Raw genomic sequence first — 12,390 nt, forward strand, 5'->3', positions numbered from 1 at the left:
AAGAAAGAAAGAGAAAGAAAGAAAGAAAGAAAGAAAGAAAGAAAGAAAGAAAGAAAGAAAGAAAGAAAGAAAGAAAGAAAGAAAGAAAGAAAGAAAGATGCCAGCAACCAATAGCTAGGGAAAAGAGACATAGGTGGGACTGGGAGGAGAAGGAGAAGGAGATCCACCATGCAGGAAGAATATGGAAGAGAGAAGATTCGCCATGCCTGAGAGGAGTACAGGATAGAGAGACATGCCCACCTTGTGAAGGCGCCAGGAGAGCATGCCCTAGAGGGCGGCCCAACTGGACCCAAAGCAGCTAGGGTAGAACCCAGAATTTAGTAAGTGGTAACTTAGATTATCAGTGGGAGGTAAATCCTATCAGCAGTGGAGGTTAGGCAGTGGCCCAGCTATTGTGCTGACTGAGGCATGTTAAAATATAAAGGCTGTGTGTGTGTGTGTGTGTGTGTGTGTGTGTGTGTGTGTGTGCATGTCTTTTATTTGGGCACATAAACCATTGAGGTGAGTAGCAACCCCAGGCTATGATTTATTACTTAATAAATACCCCAACAATGCATAACTTCATATCCCCTGTGAAATCTATATTTTTCTAATCCAATGGGCTGGATACAGACCAAATATTCTGTGTCCATGCCTTAGTCACCCCATATTGTGGAGATGAACTTACTTGAGCTTAGCATCTTCTAAACATAATTTAGAGTCTCAAAGTCCGATCATCAAGGATCGGGATGAAGCCCTCATCCAATGGCAAGTGTCCTTATAAGAAAAGTGAGAAAAAGATTTAAAAAAACAGAAAAGAAGCAGAGAAAAGGGGGCATGCAAAGACGGATGTGAGCCAAGCTTGAAGAGATGCCATCAGCCACCAGAAGTGAGGAGGCAGGTTTGAAACAGTCCAGAAGTAACCAGTGTTATAGGCCCTTGGCTACAGAGTCCTGACCCCCATAACTATGATGTTATAAATTTCTATGCTTTTTAAGCTACCAAATTTGTAACCATTTGTTGTTGCAGCCATGGAGAACTGGCTACCATCATCCTGTGCTGAAGTCTTCCCAGGAACTCTTTACTGCGCATGGTTACTTACACCAGGAGCTACCCAATACTCAGAACATACGTGGACATTTTACAGATTTTGTTGTTCATGGATTTGGCATGCCTACTTCTATTACACGCTAGCTATGAGCCCTTTCTGAGATTCATTGCTGTCTACAAGTCGTCTATCTGAACAAATACTCCAGGTGTCATGTTTTATCAAACAATGCAGAATTCTGTTAGGCTTGTTACCCAATGGCTTAGCAGAACTACAAGGGCAGTTTTGCTTTAGGGAAGAAAACTCCAACATAGCTTGGATTTCTGCAGGAAAGAGTATAGCTTGATTCCATCCAATGGATTATTCATCCCAACTCTGTCCAGTCACAGTCTGGGGACAAGGATCAGATGAGACACAGCTTCTTCAGCAGAGGAACTACGTGACTGCAACACCTACAGCCTAGAGGTGCCTGGCTGAGTCCTCAAGCAACCTCATTAGGACAAAGTCCTGTGCATAAGTTCTGGTGAATGTCTGCTGTTAGGTGTGAAACAATAATTGTCATTGTTAATCTTCCTGTTATCATGAACTTTACAGTCTAGGAAAAAAAAAACAGCAGCTGTTAAATATGTAATCTCCCACCTAATTTCATTTTTAATAATTGATTTTTATTTACACATGTGTGAGCCAAGTATGGGTGGGTCCCCAAGGAGACCAGAAGAAGAGACTGATCCTCCGAAGGTCTAGGGAGTTCTGAGCTGACCAATGTGGGTTTGGGGATTGAACTAGCATGGTCTGGAAAAGCAGAATGTGCTATTAACTAAAGAGCTGTCTCTCTGGTCCCATACACTTCATTTAAAAGGACAAAGTTTTAAATGAGATGCATGCATAAAGCAGAAGAAAGCAAACCTATATCAGAATGTGCCAAATCCAGGATATAAAAAGTTACATGGCAGGCTGAAAGAACTCTGACTTCTTGTCTACCTTGGTTCTAGACTATATAATCCATTATAGAGATGATTTGGGATGTGTTACTAAAGCTTGAGATATGTCTGAGACTAATCAGATAGGACCACAAATAGCTTGCTGCCAAAACAAAAAAAGAAGGCTGAAAAGTTCTTAAAGTAGGTCCACACACTCAATGGCTTAATGGTCTCAAATCTACCATGTATAGCTCCCACTCAAAAACAAAAAAGCTGCCAAGAGGCTAGAAAAATAAAATAAAATAAAATCTGACCCAGTCCAGGAGAAAAATCAGCCAGTAGAAACAGACTCAAAAATAATAAAGATAATGGACTTGTCAGGCAAGGGTGTTAGAACAGCTGTTGGGAATATGTTCACAGGTTTTAAAAAGAAGAAAAAGCAGGAACAGAGTGAGAAGGAAATAGAAGCTATTTTTAGAGGAACCAAATGGAACTTCTAGAGAAATGTGAACTTATATTCAATGAAAGACTTACTTAGTTGGACCATGGAGAAGATAAAAAAAAAAAAAAGCCAGAAAAATAGTGCAGGTATGTTGAGTTATTCAGGCAAAAGCCAAGAGGACCTCTTGCTGAGGGTCTGGGGGAGAGCTATTACATAGGAAGTACCAAGCACCCATTGTAAAGGGTTGTTGAAATGATAGGTTTTTTTTAAATGAACATTTTATTGCCCAAGGAAGAAAAGAAAGTGGATCAGCGGTGGTTAATCTTGATGGTCAGCTTGAGTAGATCTGAAATCCACTGAGTGGCAAACCTCCAGGTAAGGCTGTAAGGGCCATTTCCTAGAAGGGCTGATGCATGGGGCAGGACACAATGAAAAAGAGGGAGAGATGACTTTCAACACATTGCAAAGATAAAGAGCCCTAGACTGGAGGGCTGAGAGAAGAGGAGGCAGAGAGGGAGGGAGGGAAGTGACAGACAGAGGGATGAACAGACAGGGAGAAAGCAAGAGATGAGGAAAGGGAGAGAAAGGGAGGGGGGACAGAGAAAGAGAGGGAGGGGGGAGGAGGACTTTTTGGTACTATCTGGCTATGCCCCAGACTTAAGGAAGTCCAGGGGGAAAGCAGTCCCTTTTTGTCTGCTCACCCACAGCCGCCCCTTGCTGCTAAGCACATCTGCTCCATTATTGCACTATTGCATCTTTCCCTGAAGAAACTCAGCTTCCCAGCCTTCCATTGTGGATCAAAGAAGGCAGGAGGCTCTCCCGGAACCTCTCAGGCTTTTAGCACTGAGCTGTAACTGCTAAGGCAGCTAGCCTCACAGACTGAGCAGCAACCAGGTTCTGTCTTTCCAAATATTCAGACAGGCATTGTTTGGACCACCCAGTCTATAATATAAGTTGATGTAATAAATCGTCCTTGTGATATATAGTCATGCTCTTGTTTCCACTCTTCTAGAGGACCCTGACTGATACAGAAGTCCCTTCTTCTGTATGACTGTAAGTCAGTGTGCAGGCTTGAGGTGAGCTACATTGAAGCTCTTCAAGTCAACCGACAGCTGCTGCCTTCCATAGTGTTCTGGAGAGGGTAGGCAAGAGCAGATACTCTTGCACTTGACATTCATCAGCTCATTATTGGATATCTGGTACTTCCCAGATATTGTTCTTGAGCATGAATAGAGGTTTGAACAAAAGAATACAAGGCTGAAACCATGAAACGTTTATAACAGAGAAGAAGGCCTTCTCGGAGCTCTTTTTGTAGGGAGAATTGGCTCCATGTACGGTAGCATTTCCCATCCAGGATACAATGCCTTTTGAAACCTGTGAACTGAAAGAGCACTGCTGACTTTCTTAATCCTTAGAAAACTAGGTGGCAGCCTTTAATTGAAATTTTTCAATCTTTGAAATTTCATTATCTCGTGAACATGAAAAGTCACCAATTAAATGAGTCCATTTTTCAACAAACCAAAAAAAAAAAAAAAAAAAAAAAAAAAAAAAGTGCCTTTTGGTCTGGCTCAAGCCAATTAAATTTCATCCAAACAAATGAAGCACGGCCCTCATTGGTGCTTTGCCTCAGGCTTTTGGCAACTGGCAATCACCTTTTGTCTGAAGGTATGGATTTTGATATAAGTGATATAGAAAGGATGGAGACATGAGCAAAAGTTCTCGCAGATGCCTCAATTAGAAATAATATCAGGTAAAAATTTAGCTGTGAACTCTTTCCACAAGACACCACTCTGAAAACTGCCTGCCTGCCTGTGGAAGGCTTCAGTAAAGTACTTTATGTGGTTGATCTCAAGGATTGCAGTGGTTTTTCGAGACAGGGTTTCTCTGTATAACCCTGGCTGTCCTGGAACTCACTTTGTAGACCAGGCTGGCCTTGAACTCAGAAATCTGCCTGCCTCTGCCTCCTGAGTGCAGGGATTAAAGGCCGCGCCACCACGCCCAGCAACTTAAATTCTGTTTAAACCTTCCAGTGTTCATGGCAGCATCTGAGAAAGATGAACACTTCTCAACTCTTAATTGTTTGGGCTAATGGGAGTCTGCACTGTGAGAAATGAGATGGGGCTCTCAAGCCAAATTCAACAACATCAGGCAGCTTGTCAAATGCCACTGAGAATGTTGCTCAAAGAGGCACAAGAGGATCTGTTGACAATCACAAGTGAACCATTTCTTATTCTTATTAAGGGGTCATTGAAAAATAGAGATTCTGAAAGAATAGTTGATGATCTTTTTAAGTCTCTTTTCTTTGGAAATCCCAAAGCTCTTACGATGTTTTTGCAATAGGCTGTTCACTAGGAACACTCCATTTGAGAACTGAAATCAATAAGGAAGTTGGAGTTCATGATCTATGTGCCACTGAGGGATAAACTATGATGTAAATTACATTTCCCTATTCAGATGTAATCCTTATTGACTCTAATTTTGCTAACTTGTCTGTCTAGATCATGCAGGAAAAAAAAAAATCTAACAATGCACCACAAACCAGAGGTTGATAAATATGCAAACTGATTTATCAGCCTTTAATTTCAACAATGACTACAACTCATTGCACAGAAAGTTATTGATTTTCTAAGTTTACCAGACACCACTAAAACCTAAGTGATGCTTTGAAGGGTTGTCGCAGGTGAACTGAAAACTAACAAAGCTATAGACTATAGGACAGTTTGGTAGATGCAATAAAGGAAATCATAGGACCATGTAAACAACGAAGAAAAAAAGATGCTCTGTTGTCTGAGCAGGGGCATGAAGAACAGTGTTACAAATAGGGTAATAGCATGCATGAGAATACAGAGCCCTGTGAGCTGAGATGGTGTAAGGAACTTCATGTTCACAGAGAGTGAACACGAAGACAAGAAGTGAGCTGAGGTTGAAGATGAACTTGAAGACAAGACGTGAAGGCTCTTTCTGCATGTGGGATGGCTTACTACCTTCAACAGTGATTAAAAATCCCATATCCTAACTCCCTGTTCATTGCTAATGCAAACAGAGCATACAACACTTGCCAATAGCTCCACAGCTAGGTGGGGGAATTGGATGATGAAATGTAGGCTGGCTTGGGCTTACACAGGTTTTGTGTGTGTGCTAGCACAACCTCTCTGAGTTCACACACGCCTTGCTGCTTCCAAATGTTTCCTTGCATTCATCCATTGCCTCTGGCTCCCATACTCTTTCCTTGGGCTTTAGAGAGGGGTAGAAGCTGGAAGGAGTTGAAGAGAGAGACAAATGAAATCAAAACACGCTATGCCAAAGTCCCAAAGTACAAACAGGAATGAATGAGTGAATGAATGAATGAATGAATGAATGGATAAATAAATAAATAAATAAATAAATAAATAAATAAATAAATAAATGTATTGAAAAGAAGGGGAAAATATGGTGTATGTTACATACAACAGTCAAGCCAGGTTCATCTCTAATTTGCATAAAAGGTGAAGAAGATCTAAATGGATCTAAATAGATGAAAGAACCTATATTCTGCCTTTGAATGTTTCAGATGTTCTGCCAAATAATATGTTAAAGTGGCAGGTGAGCCTCTGACAGTTTTAATATTCAAAGTTTAATCACAAACCACATCATCTACTATTACATGGGACTCTATCAAAACTGCAGAACTTGGGCTACAACACAGTCCTAACTCATCAAAATGTGTAGATCCCAGGGTGTTTCCTATGCATGCTGGAACTGGAGTGTTAGTCTGTGCAGAAACCTCAGCCCTGGGTATAGACTATCAACACCTAAGGAAACCAAACAACCATGGGCCAGGATTCCACATAGACAGATTAAATGAATCACCAAGCTTTTCAACTTATTTGAATAGAAAGATGGCCCTTCCAAGCAGTGATTCTTGGTAGAGCAGTGGTTCTCAACCTGTAGGTTGTGATGCCTTTGGCAAACCTCTATCTCCAAGAAAAAAAATACATCACAATTCATAACAGTAGCAAAATCACATTTATGAAGCAACAACAAAATAACTTTGTGATGGGGGGGGGGTTGTCGCAACCTGAGGAACTCTATTAAAGGGTCATTGTAGCATCGGGAAGGTTGAGAACCGCTCGTCTAGAAAATGAGAAATGGGTAGTACATTGGGGGACCGAAGGATGAGTTTGTACATGATAGATTTATGATTTTTTTTTAAATATACCAAAACAGTAGCAAGTGAGTGGATGCATGAATAGGGCTATAGTTTTGATCTTTCTCTGACTGACTAGCCAGAGTGGTCTGTAATTTAACAGAGTGCTCCCAGACGAGGCGTACGAATATGTACAGATTTTAGATCTAATGAGGGAGAGGGTGACAGGAAGAGACCATGTGAATGCAGGGGCAGGAGAATGGCCGGAATAGAATCTCCAGCATCATCAAGTTTTTAAGGGGAGAGGCCAATCTGACTGACTTCCATAAATGAGATGATCATCAAGCATCCAGATGAGGGCTGGGCAGTGCCCATACCAAGGGAGGGGGGTGCCTGACAGGGGCAAAGAAACACTGTTAAACCCTGAAGAATGTCAGAAACACAAGAAGAGCATGCCATTGGGCTTCACCAGCTAAAAGTCCACCCATGACCTCGTCAGGAGAATGAATGGCATCGAAGCCAGGTTGCAACTCATTAGTCAATAGGCGAGGAAATAAGACAGAGAAATTCTCTGTTTCTGCTTCTCTTTCAAAAAGCTAAGGGGCAAAGATGACATGGTGACGGCCAGAGAAAGTATAGACTCTTACATTTGTAAACAAATTTGGAGACTAAAGAGTTTTAGAGGCTTTATGCTGTTGGGTCCACTAATCGTAATTAGCATAAATACAGGCCTTGACAGATGTATTTTGAAAGATTTGTTTTATTTATTTTTCTCTCTGTGTGTGTGTGTGTGTGTGTGTGCATGCACATGTGTACATGTATGCATGTTCATTCATGTGCCTATGGAAGAGAAAGAGCAGCATCTCCTAGAACTAGATTACAGGTAACTGTGAGCGGCTCAACATTCTAGGAATTGAACGCCAGTCCCCAGTGAGAACAATGCATGCCTGTAACCACTGAACCACCTCTCCAGACCCTGTATTTGTTTTCCTTTATACTTGTTTATGATACTAGTATGCAGTGGGTGGGGAGTGTACCTTGTCAAACATTCTGAAGGTGGGCGCTATGTAGGCACCATCATCACACAACCCAAACAATAATGTGGTCCCCCAGTTTTTAGCTCCTCACAAACAGGCTAGCCAATTAAATATTTAGATGGAAAGAAACATGACACCCAGATGGTACTTTGTCACACCATATAAACACTATAGTTTGCTCGTAACATTTAATGATGTGAGGCTGTAAGACATAGAAAGCTATTCTTTGAGTAGACCCTCCTTTAGCGTAGAAAAATGAAAGCAAAGAAAACGAGGAGCAAGAGAAAGCTAAATTCATGATTCAAAATATTTAATTCCAGTTAGTGAGTCATATTTGCATATTAATTTTAATTAATTCATTTTATGGCAGTTACCTGATTTTACATTGTAATTTTAAGTAAAAGTTTACATTTATGTATGTATGTATGTACATATGTGCCCACATAGCACAGCACACATATGGAGGTCTGGTGACAACTTGTGAAAATCAGTTCTTTCTTTCTACTGAGTGGGTCCTGGGGATTAAACTCAGGCTGTCAGGCTTTATGACAAGTACGTTTGCCCACCAAACTATCTCACTGTTCCTGCCACCTGATTTTTAAGTGGTAAGAGAATGCTGCAGAACATGTAGGGAAGGCATTATCAAACTCTCATGAATTTGGAACTGAAGGGACCATGCAGTTGAGAATACAGGTAACAATGTGAAACTATGGCAAGCCAGTCCTTTCTGGATTTTAAATTAGAATTAAGCATACAAGCCCTTTCAAACTCTGGGAACTGAACGATATATTCTCTTTGGCTACCTTAAAATGACAACGGAGATAAATTTAGGATTGTAGAGGAACTGTGTCTCCCAAGTGTTATTCTACACCCAACATCCCTCATATTGTCCACTCCTCCCAAAAATCTACAAAATGTGCCAAAGGGAACTCAATATGTATATTAGAGAGAGAGAGAGAGAGAGAGAGAGAGAGAGAGAGAGAGAGAGAGAGAGAGAGAGAGAGAGAGAGAGAGAGAGAGAGAGAGAGAGAGAGAGAGAGTCAGAGAACTTGAGCTTTAAAGTCAGAACAAAGAACTACATTTAAGTCCTAGCTATATTGCTAACTCTGCAAATTAATTTCATCTGGTTTCTTAACTCCTCTAAGTGTCAGTTTCCTCATTTAAGAAGAGTTAAATGCATTGACCTCTTGGTACTGTGGCAGGCAATTAAATAGCATGCAGGACACGGGTCACTTAGCAAAGTTCCCAGCATTCAGAACCCTCACGGTCATCACCTGCAAGCCTCCAGACTTGTCAGCTATCTCGATGTCTGTGCCTCTCCCTCAGTCTCAGCTGCTACCGAAGCTGAGTGCCTACTTTTGAAGCACCACCCCAGGGCCACTACCGTGAATTTTGTGCCTGACCCATAGGTCATATTTTAAATTGAACCATATCTGACATCTACATGTTTTCACAAGGGAAAGTAATAGACAGCCTGAAGCTAATTCTTCTTCATGTGGAGTCTCATAAATTGACTGGCTTTGATTGCTCCAAGAGTCCCCTTCAGACCAATTCAGCATTTCTCTAGCATTAAATTCTCCATTGCCATGTTATGAAAGCAGCCAAAATCTAAAGTTACACACACACACACACACACACACACACACACCTTGCAGGTGACCCTGCAACCTTGATCAGATCACATGACCTCTCTGTGCTTTAGATCCTTTGACAGCAAAAAATGATAGTAACAGCATTGGCTTAAAAGCATTTCTTAAGCCAGTAAAATGCATTTACATATATATATGCCTTCGTATACGGGCATCTATGCATATATTACTTAGGATGTCATCAGGCACATTCACTATTCGGTATGTTCACTCTCATTAACTACTCATAAAGTAGAACATGTTTAATTAAATCTACAAATATTTGCCCTTCGGTATTTATGTGCCAAGATTATACTCAAGGCTCTGTACTCAAAAACAACACAGGCTTTCCCCTCAGACACTCACAATTAAAATGCTACACATACGTGTGTACATAACACAGACATACAGACAAATGCTCACATAGCACGTCTTACTTTTTTTTTTTTTTTTTTTTTTTTTTTTTTTTTCGAGACAGGGTTTCTCTGTGTAGCCCTGGCTGTCCTGGAACTCACTTTTTAGACCAGGCTGGCCTCGAACTCAGAAATTCGCCTGTCTCTGCCTCCCAAGTGCTGGGATTAAAGGCATGCACCACCACACCCGGCAGCACGTCTTACTTATTAGCACATAATATATGTGTGTGTGTGTATGTGTGTGTGTGTACGTATATATGCATATATGTATCATATTGATTGAACACCAATTAATACAATCAAGACAGACTGCTCACCTGTCAACCCAATTAATCTAGATATCCAACATTTTATAATTGGAGATCACCAGCCTGTTTCCTGTGGTTCTTAATTATGATTTGGGAGGTGTCTGTTTGTTTTCTTTCTCTGACCACTAGTAAATGTGGGTTCATATCTGGAGTCACCACTGAAATGAGCCTCACGCACAAGATCCCTGCATGAAGCCAAATCATTTCCTAATGAGGCCATTGTCTGAAGGCCATAGGTTACTGAGGCTGAAAAGCTCAGATCAATTCTTAACTCTGCGAATAGAAACACAGAGGAACACCTTTAATTTCTGTTCACAAAGAAGGTAATTGTGGCTGATTTTACCTGAAGCAGGGGGATGAGGTCTAGTTTAGAGACTATAATGGAAATCAGATAAAATGCTGGATCTAGTTTCTGGACACTGAGAAACAGCAAACTCATGGACAGAGCTAGTATGGCTAACTTAGCTGGTGGCTGGCTCCTTCTCCCAGCAAGCAGCTATCACTTGCTTCAGTGAGTGTCTTAGTTAGGGGTTTACTGCTGTGAACAGACACCATGACCAAGGCAACTCTTATAAGGAGAACATTTCATTGGGGCTGGCTTACAGGTGCAGAGGTTCAGTCCATTATCATCAAGGCAGGAACATGGCAGCATCCAGGCAGGCAGAGCTGATTGTTCTACACCTTCATCTGAAGGCTGCTAGAAGAATACTGACCTCCAGGCAGCTAGCATGAGGGTCTTAAAGCCCACACCCACAATGACACACCTACTCTAACAGGGCCACACCTTCTAGTAGTGCCACTCCCTGATCTGAGCATACACAAACCATCATAGTGAGCTTAGTCTGTTCTACATTGCAAGGTCTTTTTTTTTTTTTTTCAGGAACCTCATAAGCCACAGTTTCAAAGGCAACTGATCCTCAAAACCCTTGACTAATCCAGTCCTGGGGGCTAATGGTTAACTTATGTCATTCTGAAGGAAGATGGAATTATGGGGAACTAGAGAGCATGGTAAAGGAAATAGTGTCTTACTCTATCCAGTCTGAAGTATCTCCCCAGCTGAGAATCAAGAGTTCTAATACAATTAACAACATTTGCTTAAGACCTTTCTTCCTTCTCCACTAGAAACATGCACTTCTCAAGGCCCCTCACCAGTTAAAGGACATGTCCATCCGCCCCTGTCCAACCCTCCTGGCTCCTTGTCTTAACTTATCAGATTATAGACCCAACCAAGGCACCTCCACAGACACCCTGTGATACTAATTACTGACACTGAAAATGGAAAGATAGAGAAGGAGCACTGAATAGCAAAATAAACACCTCTTCCTAGAGAAGTCTATACTCATGCTCTTAGATATGGCTTCTTCCTTCCCTCTTCTTAATGCTTGTCCTGTTTCCATTTCTACTGCTGTGTTAAAATTCCCTGGCCAAAGTCAGACTGGGGAGAATGGGTTTAGTTTAGCTGACAGTTCCAGAGAAGTCAAGAGAATGAATACATCATGTATGCCCTACACTGCTTTCTGCCTTCACAATCATGGACTCACACCTAGGGAATGGAGCCAACCACAGTGGCTGAGTCTTCCCACATCCATCAGAACAATTAAGACACTCTCTCACATATGTTCCCATAGGCCAATCTGATCTCACAATCTATCATTGAGACATTCTTCCCAGGTAGTCCTAGATTGTGACACATTGACAATTAAACTAACCATCACAGCTCTGATGGATCTATTCTTAAATGTCTCTTAATATGGTCTAACTGCTTCATATGGGCTCATCCTGAAATCCTTTACTGCAGTAAGGACAAGGGCACCATTTACCTCGCTCAAGATTCCCTAAGAGATTAGGTGAATTCTTCAAGAAGCAATGCACCCACTTTGCCATCACATAGCTCTCTACAGCCCCAGAAATGTTCTCTGGACTTCTGACATTAGCCTATTGTAAGAGGTAGATTCCAACCTCCTTCTAACCTTCCCACATCAAAGGCCACCTCTGTGGACCGCTGGAGCCTCTATCTTTCTTACCACTCCCTGAAGTATTACCGAAGTGGCATGCATTGAACCGCCCTGCCCTTTGGGTAGTGTCATCACACCTGGGTCCTATGCACGGCCACTGAGTTGAAAGAACGCATCAGCAAACTCACAGAGATAAGTAAAAGACCCCCGTGACTTACTGAGAGATACTTCCAGAAGGCTTCAGAGCTGGACCTGTCAAAGGCTGACTACATGTCAGGAGTCATGGTACTTACATGGCTTCGATCATTAGACTTCATCGTTTACCTATTCTACATAAAATTCTCATGAAGTATGAGGAATGACCCCTAAACACAAAGTTTTAGGATCCAAATGATCCTAAAATTAAAGATTTAGCTTCTCTTTAAAGTGAAGAAACTAAATTTTGGTCTCTCTCTGTCTCTCTCTCTGTCTCTCTCTGTCTCTCTCTGTCTCTCTCTGTCTCTCTCTGTCTCTCTCTCTCTCTCTCTCTCTCTC

This window comes from Mus pahari, chromosome 9, assembly GCF_900095145.1.
Source record: "Mus pahari chromosome 9, PAHARI_EIJ_v1.1, whole genome shotgun sequence".
Lineage (NCBI taxonomy): Eukaryota > Metazoa > Chordata > Mammalia > Rodentia > Muridae > Mus > Mus pahari.